This window comes from Ascaphus truei, chromosome 12 (assembly GCF_040206685.1).
Source record: "Ascaphus truei isolate aAscTru1 chromosome 12, aAscTru1.hap1, whole genome shotgun sequence".
Classification (NCBI taxonomy): domain Eukaryota; kingdom Metazoa; phylum Chordata; class Amphibia; order Anura; family Ascaphidae; genus Ascaphus; species Ascaphus truei.
This window is the reverse complement of record NC_134494.1, coordinates 17,172,889-17,184,728: the sequence shown is the minus strand read 5'-3', so window position 1 is coordinate 17,184,728 and position 11,840 is coordinate 17,172,889. Positions and strand designations below refer to the sequence as shown.

The 11,840-nt window shown below is 47.7% G+C and overlaps 1 protein-coding gene across 1 annotated transcript in view; it reads right to left on the bottom strand.

The window, feature by feature from the left end:
* Positions 1 to 11,573, bottom strand: part of CD151 (CD151 molecule (Raph blood group)) — a 38,671-nt gene extending 27,098 nt beyond the window's left edge. Inside the window, exons 1-2 of the mRNA XM_075566843.1 lie at positions 11,423 to 11,573; positions 2,361 to 2,416 (exon numbers count right to left, since the gene is read on the bottom strand). The gene's annotated coding sequence lies outside the window, so the exon portion shown is untranslated. The remainder of the gene's footprint in view (positions 1 to 2,360; positions 2,417 to 11,422) is intronic.
* Positions 11,574 to 11,840: the final 267 nt, after the last annotated feature.

The window sequence follows — 11,840 nt, the reverse complement described above, 5'->3', positions numbered from 1 at the left end:
AACCATCTTTCCTGCCCCTGTGGTCTTGTCTATGTGGGCATGACCACAAGGAAGTTCGCTTTCGTGTGCTTGAACACACGCGAAACATCAAAATGCGAGACGTGACTTGGACTCATTTAAAAAGATCACATCAGTGGCCCGTCATTTTCCTGCTTTCATCATGGGTCCGACTGTGCGGTTCTCACTGCGTTCGCCTTCGACAGGGTCTCCTCTGGGTATCCGTGGTGGTGACTTAGAGAAGGCCCTGTTGAGAAGGGAGTGTAAGCGGATCGTCAGTTGGACACCATGATCCGCAGGGGCTTAATGATTATTTGGGCTTCGCTATGTTCCTTTAATTGTTTTGTCCCCCAGATTACTTTGTTATGATTTAAGATGCTCTAATATATGGTTCTTTCTTCTTTTTTCTTCCTGCTCCTCTTTATGCTCTATATCTGGACCAGTACTTCCTGTTGGGATAATGTGCCATGTGACTCCATCTATGAGATCGCCCTATAAGACCGGCCTTCAGGATATTTAGACAAAGTTACCACTCTGAGACTACAATCGATGATGAAGACCTGTGGATAATGATGACAATAAGGAACTTACCGTTGTACATTCCAACCGGCTTCTACTCTAGTTTCTTTTTAGAAAATGAAGAAGGAAGAAGACACTTTATTCAAGATACAAGGAGGAAACAATTGAGTTCTTACAGACACTGCTGTGGGAGCTTTTTGTTATATCTGTTTCCCACAATGATGGAACCATATTCCGTAATATTCAATATGGATTCTTATGTTCATTGTGCTACTATAATTATGATATGAAGCAATGAACTATCAGTATTTTCAATGAGACCTCATCTTGCGGTTTATAGCCCTTAACATATGCTGTTCAGATGAGGCTTTTCCTTGGCATTTTTCAACCATGCCGACACGCTGGGGTTACTATGATGACGGCACGTCCATTTACCCTTACGTGATGATGCTAGCAGCGCTACACAGCTTCGAAGATATGCAGTTAGGATGAGGCTCCCTCTCGGCTCCTGGTGACTTTGTTGATGTTGCTGCGGTTACTATGACCACCGTACGCTCTGACGCTCCTTACATGATGACGTCACCAGCGTCATACCGCGATTCCCCTACGTGATGACATCATCAGTGCGACCCGACAATCCCAGGCTAATGAGAGGGATAACTGATAGTCGGAGACTCCGTGACGTGATGATGGCAGGGACACACCTTCATTTGCTACAGCTGATTTGTTCAAAGACTTTTGGCGCGAATTCTGTTCTCCTGCCTCCCCTATATATACTGGCTCATTTCTCCCAACACCACTCCCCGAGAAGACCGTTCAGTCGAAACGCGTTGGAGTGGGAGTCTGTGGAGGGGGACCCCTCACTTTTTCCAGTACAAGAGGCCTTTGCACTCGTATTTTGGTCACATCAATTATACAATTTTGGTGATGTATCAATATTCTCAATCATTGTGATACACGCTCTTATCCTATTCCCTGACATTATCTTAGACAACATTGTCTTTATTTTAGTCTATTGCTATACTACAGGCATATCTCTATTCCTAGTACACAGGTCTGCAGTTTGTGTTACTATACAGAATGGTGCCTCTCAGAGAGCTACCAATCGTTGTGTTCCAATACATCTTGGCTGTTTATGATATCAGCCATGGTGATTTCCTTGACCAATTTATGTGCCTTTGTCCTCATGGTATATATGTATTGTCAGTTGCGAGTCCCCCTCCTCTTTTATATTTCTCTCTCCCTGTTTTTATCTTTATACTAATATATTTTGCATTTATAATTATATCCAGGGTATGTCCGTGTGCTTCATTAAAAGGATACTTTTTTGTTGCGCAATATATATATAATATATATATATATATATATACGATATATATATATATACAGTGTTCGACAAATCACCCAAAAATCTACTCGCCCAACCAAAAAACCTACTCGCCACCTAGTCCCGCCCCCAACCCCAACCCTAGTCCCGCCCAACCTCGCTTTAAAATAAAATATATAAATAAAATACATTTAATAAATTCCTAGTCAGAACAACATTCCTTTTTGACATAAATGTATTTATTGTATTACATTATACTACAATTAGTCCTTGTTACGTGTGTGTGTGTGTGTGTGTGTGTGTGTGTGTGTGTGTGTGTGTGTAAATGTCGATCTAGAAATAAAAGCCAGGTGTGAATGACTAGTTTCCTGAACCCTTAACCAGTGTCTGGACGCCCCCCGCTTCACAATATCTAAAGCAGCAATCCCGCATGGGATCTTACCTGATCCGCAGTCCCTCAATGTCCAGGTACCCTCATTCCCGCAATGTTATACATTGGAGGGGAGGTTTTCCTTACCTGTCTTCTAGGTTAGAGGGGGTTCCGATGTCTTCTGTGTGAAGCTCAAGTCAGATCTGTAAGAAAGCAGTATAGGTTATAGCGGTGTAGTATAGGCTGTTAAGATATATAGGGTAAATAAGAGATCCAGAAACAAAGTGTGAGACAGACCCAGAGAGAGGGTAAGAGAGAGAAGGGGTGAGAGGGTGAGAGAGAGAGGGGGTGAGAGGGTGAGAGAGAGAGGGGGTGAGAGGGTGAGAGGGAGAGGGAGAGAGGGGGTGAGAGGGAGAGTGAGAGGGGGTGAGAGGGAGAGAGAGAGAGGGGGTGAGAGGGAGAGAGAGAGGGTAAGAGGGAGAGTGAGAGGGTGTGAGAGAGAGAGGGTGTGAGAGAGAGAGGGTGTGAGAGAGAGAGGGTGTGAGAGAGAGAGGGTGTGAGAGAGATAGAGGGTGTGAGAGAGATAGAGGGTGTGTGACAGATAGAGGGTGTGTGAGAGAGAGAGGGTGTGAGAGAGAGAGGGTGTGAGAGAGAGAGAGGGTGTGTGAGAGAGAGAGAGAGAGAGAGAGAGAGAGGGTGTGAGAGATAGAGAGGGAGAGGGTGTGAGAGAGGGTGTGAGAGAGAGGGTGTGAGAGAGAGAGGGTGTGAGAGAGGGTGTGAGAGAAAGAGAGGGTGTGAGAGAGAGAGGGTGTGAGAGAGAGAGGGTGTGAGAGAGAGAGGGTGTGAGAGAGAGAGAGAGGGTGTGAGAGAGAGAGGGTGTGAGAGAGGGTGTGAGAGAGAGAGGGTGTGAGAGAGAGAGGGTGTGAGAGAGAGAGGGTGTGAGAGAGAGAGGGTGTGAGAGAGAGAGGGTGTGAGAGAGAGAGGGTGTGAGAGAGAGAGGGTGTGAGAGAGAGGGTGTGAGAGAGAGAGAGAAGGTGTGAGAGAGAGAGAAGGTGTGAGAGAGAGGATAGAGGGTGTGAGAGAGAGAGAGAGAGAGAGAGAGAGAAAGGGTGTGAGAGAGAGAGAGAGGGTGTGAGAGAGAGAGGATGTGAGAGAGAGGCTGTGAGAGAGAGAGGGTGTGAGAGAGAGGGTGTGAGAGAGAGAGAAGGTGTGAGAGAGAGAGAAGGTGTGAGAGAGAGATAGAGGGTGTGAGAGAGAGAGAGAAAGAGAGAGAAAGGGTGTGAGAGAGAGAGAGAGAGAGAGAGAGAGAGAGGGTGTGTGAGAGAGAGAGGGTGTGTGTGAGAGAGAGAGGGTGTGTGTGAGAGAGAGAGAGGGTGTGTGAGAGAGAGAGGGTGTGTGTGAGAGAGAGAGAGGGTGTGTGAGAGAGAGAGGGTGTGTGTGAGAGAGAGAGGGTGTGTGTGAGAGAGAGAGGGTGTGTGTGAGAGAGAGAGGGTGTGTGTGTGAGAGAGAGGGTGTGTGTGAGAGAGAGAGGGTGGTGTGAGAGAGAGAGGGTGTGAGAGAGAGAGGTGTGAGAGAGAGGGTGTGAAAGAGAGAGAGGGTGTGTGAGAGAGAGAGAGAGAGAGAGAGAGAGAGGGTGTGTGAGAGAGAGAGAGAGAGAGAGGGTGTGTGAGAGAGAGAGAGAGAGGGTGTGTGAGAGAGAGAGGGTGTGAGAGAGAGGGTGTGAGAGAGAGGGTGTGAGAGAGAGAGAGGGTGTGAGAGAGAGAGAGGGTGTGAGAGAGAGAGAGAGAGCGAGAGAGAGAGAGAGAGAGAGAGAGTGAGAGAGAGAGAGAGAGAGAGAGTGTGAGAGAGAGAGAGGGTGTGGGAGAGAGAGAGGGTGTGAGAGAGAGAGAGGGTGTGAGAGAGAGAGAGAGGGTGTGTGTGAGAGAGAGAGAGGGTGTGAGAGAGAGGGTGTGAGAGAGAGAGAGAGAGAGAGAGAGGGTGAGGGTGAGAGAGAGAGAGGCTGTGTGAGAGAGAGAGAGGTGAGAGAGAGAGAGGCTGTGTGAGAGAGAGAGAAGGTGTGAGAGAGAGAGGGTGTGAGAGAGAGAGAGAGGGTGTGTGAGAGAGGAGGTGTGTGAGAGAGAGGGTGTGAGAGAGAGAGGGTGTGAGAGAGAGAGGGTGTGAGAGAGAGAGGGTGTGAGAGAGAGAGGGTGTGAGAGAGAGGGTGTGAGAGAGAGAGAGAAGGTGTGAGAGAGAGAGAAGGTGTGAGAGAGAGATAGAGGGTGTGAGAGAGAGAGAGAGAGAGAGAGAGAGAGAGAAAGGGTGTGAGAGAGTGAGAGAGGGTGTGAGAGAGAGAGGATGTGAGAGAGAGGCTGTGAGAGAGAGAGGGTGTGAGAGAGAGGGTGTGAGAGAGAGAGAAGGTGTGAGAGAGAGAGAAGGTGTGAGAGAGAGATAGAGGGTGTGAGAGAGAGAGAGAAAGAGAGAGAAAGGGGTGTGAGAGAGAGAGAGAGAGAGAGAGAGAGAGAGAGAGAGAGGGTGTGTGAGAGAGAGAGGGTGTGTGTGAGAGAGAGAGGGTGTGTGTGAGAGAGAGAGGGGTGTGTGAGAGAGAGAGGGGTGTGTGAGAGAGAGAGAGGTGTGTGAGAGAGAGGGTGTGTGTGAGAGAGAGAGGGTGTGTGTGAGAGAGAGAGGGTGTGTGTGAGAGAGAGAGGGTGTGTGTGTGAGAGAGAGGGTGTGTGTGAGAGAGAGAGGGTGGTGTGAGAGAGAGAGGGTGTGAGAGAGAGAGGTGTGAGAGAGAGGGTGTGAAAGAGAGAGAGGGTGTGTGAGAGAGAGAGAGAGAGAGAGAGAGAGGGTGTGTGTGTGAGAGAGAGAGAGAGAGAGGGTGTGTGAGAGAGAGAGAGAGAGGGGTGTGTGAGAGAGAGAGGGTGTGAGAGAGAGGGTGTGAGAGAGAGGGTGTGAGAGAGAGAGAGGGTGTGAGAGAGAGAGAGGGTGTGAGAGAGAGAGAGAGAGCGAGGAGAGAGAGAGAGAGAGAGAGTGAGAGAGAGAGAGAGAGAGAGAGTGTGAGAGAGGAGAGAGGGTGTGGGAGAGAGAGAGGGTGTGAGAGAGAGAGAGGGTTGTGAGAGAGAGAGAGAGGGTGTGTGTGAGAGAGAGAGAGAGAGAGAGAGGGTGAGGGTGAGAGAGAGAGGCTGTGTGCGAGAGAGCGAAGGTGTGAGAGAGAGAGGGTGTGAGAGAGAGAGAGAGGGTGTGTGAGAGAGAGAGGCTGTGTGAGAGAGAGCGGTGTCGTGAAGAGAGGGCTGCGCTGAGAGAGCGAGAGATGTGTGAGAGAGAGGGTGTGTGAGAGGGGGCGATAGAGAGAGGGTGGTGATTGGGTGGGGTGACGGGGTGATTGGGTGGGGTGGCGGGGTGACTGGGTGGTGTGACGGGGTGACTGGGTGGGGTGATGGGTGTGATTGGGTGGGGTGACGGGGTGACTGGGTGGGGTGACGGGGTGACTGGGTGACTGGGTGGGGTGACGGGGTGACTGGGTGGGGTGACGTGACGATTGGGTGGGTGACGTGACGATTGGTGGGGTGACGGGGTGACGATTGGGTGGGGTGTCGGGGTGATTGGGGGGTGGGGTGATGTGACACTTCTGGTATCCTACACACACACTCCCACACACACACACTCCCATGCATGCGCATGCGCACACACACACACACACACACACACACACCACACACATATATCCTGTGTCAATCTTTACCTCTCTGTCCCCCTTTGTATCCGTGTCTGTCTATCTGTGCCACCGAAATGACAGTGACATATAAGGTCAGTTATACCACGGCCATTGGCCCACGTAAGACCAAAGTGACCTAATGACAGTGACATGTTTAATGGGGCAGAGTGTCAGTTCCATGTAGGACAAAGGGGATCTATGATAGTGACATTTAATGGGTTAAATCTTGGTGATTGATGCGTTTCTTAAATGCAGAATCAGACAAATCAGCTCGGCCGGCGTGGGACAGAGGGATAGAGGCCTGCAGTGGGTGAGAGCCGGGTCCTGCCACAAGAGGACCGGCAGCCGGCCTGGCCAGAGGTCAGGCCCAACTTGGAGAGCCAGCCGGATGAGCCCCCTGCAGACCATCCATTAGGTAAGTCTGTTCTTTTTAAATATATATTGGGGAGTGGGGGTCTTGTTTATATGTATGGGGTGAGAGGTCTTTTTAATATGTATTGGGGGGAGTGGGGGTCTTGTTTATATGTATTGGGGTGAGAGGTCTTTTTAATATGTATTGGGGGAGTGGGGTCTTGTTTATATGTATTGGGGGTGAGAGGTCTTTTTAATATGTATTGGGGAGTGGGGTCTTGTTTATATGTATTGGGGGTGAGAGGTCTTTTTAATATGTATTGGGGGAGTGGGGGTCTTGTTTATATGTATTGGGGGAGTGGGGGTCTTGTTTATATGTATTGGGGGAGTGGGGGTCTTGTTTATATGTATTGGGGGAGTGGGGGTCTTGTTTATATGTATTGGGGGAGTGGGGGTCTTGTTTATATGTATTGGGTGAGTGGGGGGCTTTTTTAAATGTGTGGAGGGTTTTTTAAAACGTATTGGGGGAGTGGGGGCTTATAAAAACGTATTGGGGGAGTGGGGGCTTTAAAAATGTATTGAGGGAGTGAGGGGCTTTTTAAAACGTATTGGGGGAGTGGGGGCTTATAAAAACATTTGGGGAGTGGGGGCTTTAAAAATGTATTGAGGGAGTGAGGGGCTTTTTAAAATGTATTGGGGGAGTGGGGGCTTTTTAAAATGTATTGGGGGAGTGGGGGCTTTTTAAAATGTATTGGGGGAGTGGGATTATAGGTATTTTGTGGGGTGGGGGGATTGAGTGAGAGGAGAGAGGGGGAGAGGGAGTGAGTGAGTGAGTGAGTGAGGAAAATGAGGGAGTAAGAATGAGACGCAGGGGAAAGAAATACATGCAAGGCGGGAGAGGGGTGATTAAGGAAGAGGGAGTGAGACGGAGAAATACATGGGAAGAGGGTGGGAAATAGAGGCGACTCGTGAGGTGTGAAATGGGGGGGGAGGGGCTCGCAATACCGCCGGGGGCGGGGGGGGAGGGGCCCGGACATAACTCTAGTCCTGGGCCCCGGGAAATCTGTCTGCTGCCCTGACGGTGCTTGTGGTAACACTGTACTCACTAAACAAACTAACGTTAACTTATGTTAATTCCACGTTACCAGCCTCCCATTATACAGCACAGACGTTAGGGAAAATTAGATGCATATTATATGTAAATGAGCCACTAGTCAGAGGCGGAATGAGTGAATTGCGAGCCTGGGTATAGTATGGGAGCTGGGCCCTCCTTGCATAGGGTTGCCAGGTGTCCTGTATTGAACCGGATTGTCCTGTATTTTGACACTGTCCAGTAAACAGTTTGAGGTAACACTGGACATGTATGTGTATTACCTGTGTATTACCTCTCTGGACATGTATGTGTCCGGTTTTACCTCTCTGGACATAGTGACCTGACCGGCATGGGGGTGGGGGAGCCGTGGGATTTTCCCGAACAGGGAGAGAGCAGGGCTGTTGCTAGGGGGCTGGGCAGCTTCCGCCATCCTGTTTGGCTGCTGCTGTGTAATGTAGCCAATCAAGAGGAGGTGTTAGGACCTGAGGGGGCAAATCAGAGGAGAAAACAGTATGGAGCGGAGATGTGTGTGTGTGTGTGTGTGTCTCGAGTGTGTCGCACCTTTCATCATTGTGTACAGTATTTTTTCGAGAAGCCACATGGTAACCCTACTTGCAAACATAACATGTCAAAACAATAAACACCATTCACAATGTATAAATGGGGTTTATATGCACGCACCAAATTAACCCCCCACACACACCTTCCATACATACACGCACCAGATTATTTCCACACACCAATATACACTCATATACACACCTGCTCTCACTTGCGCCTCCCTGCCACCTCATTCCCTGCTAATGGTGGTAACCCATCTAATTTAATACCGACCAACCTTAAAACTCACGTCGCAAAAGAAGCCTCCCAACAGCCAGGACTCATGGCTACTGTCCCACATCCACAATCGTTACCTACCAACCTTTGTGGCCAAGCGCTGCCATCTACTGCACTTACTCCCTCACCTGCTGTCTCTGTAATTCTCCCGAAGGGAAGAAAATCAGGGAATGGCATTTCTGCTTTTGAGAAAGGCCTGTGTGGCCGAAACGTTAAGTCTATTGGCAATAAATTAGTTTATTGAGCAAATCCGTGGAGCCCTGATTTTCTTCCCTTCGTTATACCCTGGATTGATACAGAGAATCCTGAACCAGGAGCACCGGTAGTTGTATCCCCTTTTTTCTGATTATAATGGTGTGCAGCAATTTATCATTCTTCTATTCTGTAATTCTCCCAACATACCACTTAGATTGTAAGCTCTTCAGGGCAGGGATTTCCTTTCCTATTGTCTGCCCTCTCCTTGATAAAGGCAGTATTCTGCCGAAACGTTGGACCCTTTGGTGGCCCATTAAATTTGCTTTGCATACGACCGTGCTCCCATTCTCTACGCTGTTCTCCTCGGGGACGTCTGGACCTCCCTGGACCCAGTGCACCGGCCGATATGTACCCCCCTCCAGCACCATATTGCAGTGTGCATGCACCTCCTTACATGACATAACTATACCCCCCCAGTACAATGAGAATGTACAATCAGTATCAAATGCAACATTTGTATTCATACTAGGGCACAATATTCCTTTTCTAAAGTTAATGGTAGAGTGGGCACGCGAGGCTGATGGTTTGCCAAGGGCACCTAATGTTCTTGCACTGGCAGCAGCCTGTCAGTTACACAGCCAGTAGGAAGGGCTGGAGAATCCAGTCTGCACCTCCTCCCTGCTACCAGCAGGGAATACAGTGTGTGCCGCTGACCCTGCAGAACAGCCGGGAGGATGTGTCCCTAACCAGTCGGGGCCCTTGTGCAGCTGAACCGGCTGCACGTACGGTAGTATAAAAATCCCCTACTCATGAAGCTCTGGTAATGTTAACGCCACAATATGATGCTACGTTATTTAGGTTGGAAAGGGACCTACCGCCTATGCCGTTCAGCGGCCATGGACAGTCAGCCGAAGGCCGTTTCACCCCTATGGTAAGTGATTAGTGTTAGCATTCAGTTAAGGTTTTTAGGGTTAGGTTACGGCGTTAGAGTAATGGGTTAAGGTTAAGATTGTTAGGGGTTTTAGGTTAAGGGGTTAACGGGATAAGGCAAGACGTTAAGGTTATGGGTTTTTTAGGGTAAGGCTATAGAGGGTTACCTTGGTGGAGAAATGGTTGACGGCTAAATGTCCCGGCAGCTAAATGGCGGTAGCGGTTTATTGTCCCATACCTAAACTTGGTGTTTCTCCCTTCCAGACACTGAAATAGGGTAAAAGCAATAGCCAAAAGCCATATTCAAGTGTCTGGCTGGGAGTCACGCCAGGTTAGAAATGACTTAAATAACATTGTGTTACTTCCCTGCTTATCCTCTCCCCCAGAAGCCCTGTCTAGGAGTAATGCCAAGACATGAATAGCTTTGCATTATTTACAGCTGACGTAGTGTTGGCCTAAAATAAATATGATGTTATTCTAATGCTGCAGTGCATAATAGTAAACAAAAGGGTTTGCTGTACACCCAAAAAAATAAAAATAAATACATACAGTTTACCGGTGATGCTGGTTCAAGGAGTACCTGTCAAGGTTATTCCAGGTCTATGCTAAAGAAAAATGGATCCAATGCGCTACGGATTTGATAATAAAGCTATTTATTTGTGCCACACAACGTTTCGACCTGAACAGGTCTTTATCAAGATGCCTAGTCACCTAGTCGAAACGTTGTGTGGCACAAATACCTTTATTATCAAATCTGTAGAGCGTTGGATCCATTTTTCTTTAGAGTAGTACATAATAGCTCACAAAGTCTATATTTCACGGAGTTTAGTAAGTCTGGGCCTTAAGTCAACCTTTCCAACATTCACACGTGGGTATCAAACACATGCGAATGTTGGAAAGGTGACACTTTGTGACACTTAAGGTACATTACTATCTGGTTTGTATCTGTTTTATATATAACTGCTACTGTAATAAAAATGGCGGGGGATATTAAGTATTTTAATCAATCTGGTACCTCAGTGGTTAATGAGGCTACAGTTTGACTTAGAAATAGTTTTCATGACAAGTCAAGACCCTTCCTGTGTCTGTGCTGATCTACAAAGAGGGCTTAATTGGGGAGGGGGGGGCTATCACTGATGGCCCACTAAAAGTAATACATGTGTAGTTTGGAATGCTGTGGATGATAGCCAGATCTTGGGCTGTCAGCCTCAAAGAAAACTGTAACATTCTTGAAATATCACTGTGCATCACAAAGAGAGGTGACAAACAGGTCACCACTTAGTTAGAGGACTTTATTACAAATTAGGATATCATGTGATAACATCTACAGAATATTCTAAAGAATATTGTTTAGATATTTGTACTCGTTGCAAGGAGACAGACGCAATAAGGCCAAACACCCGAGGTTTAGGAGATGGCAAGGGACAGATATTTATTTGCCACTCAAATTTAGGATCAAGCTGGTCAAAATTAGTATTGTTACATTCAGCAAAGTTGCCTGAACCTATTGATATGACTCACGTGTGTCTAAGTATTAGAGGAATGAAGATAGGAGGTTTTTTATATATTAGGTCAGATTTTAAACATCACAAGAGGAGTTACATAGTTACATAGTTACATAGTAGATGAGGTTGAAAAAAGACGTACATCCATCAAGTTCAACCTATGCTAAATTTAGACAACAGATACTTTATCCTATATCTATACTAACTTATTGATCCAGGGGAAGGCAAACAAAAAACCCCAGTAAATAAGGCACCTGGTCCCGATGGCATATATCCAAGAGTTCTCAAGGAGTTACGCTCAGTAATAGCCAAACCATTATATTTAATATTCAAGGACTCCATTTCCACAAGCTCAGTACCACAAGATTGGCATAAAGCAGATGTGGTGCCTTGTAAGAGATGTGTGCAGAGGTATGCAATGGAGACCGTTTTTAAGGTGAAATTAAAATAAGGCTTTATTGCGCCTTTCCCTTTTAACACAGCAAAACATATGAAAACAACAAACGCCTGTCCCTGTTTAAGGGCTAACTTACTTCCCCAGTCCCTTTCTCCAGGGCTGGAGGGATACTCCCATTACCACCCTATTACCCAAAGTCTCAAGAGATACCTTAAAGCAGGTGGCCCTTCATGTCAGTCTCTGGTAGGTTCCTGGGTCCCCTGTGTTCAGGAGTATAAGTCTCTGGGTGTCTTGATCTCAGCACCCCTTTGTGCTCAAGACAGTCTGTGTGCAGGCTTCTCTGCTTTCCTGTGTCAGCTCCAAATGTCAGCTCAGGAAAATCCTCTTCCTGTGTCTCACATGACACTATTTCACAGAGCTCTGAGGGAGCTCTAATCAGCCAGGTGGAGTTGATTGCAGGGGTGAAATTAACCAGCACACTGCTAGATTAGAGGCAAGATTCTTAACAGGGATAAGACCCTGTTACACACCTCCCCTGTTTGTGGGAAGCTCGGGCTTACCATGGCCGAAGCCCATCCTTCCACTCTCATTCTAGATATCTCTGTGACTTGAATGAGAGTGGATGGAG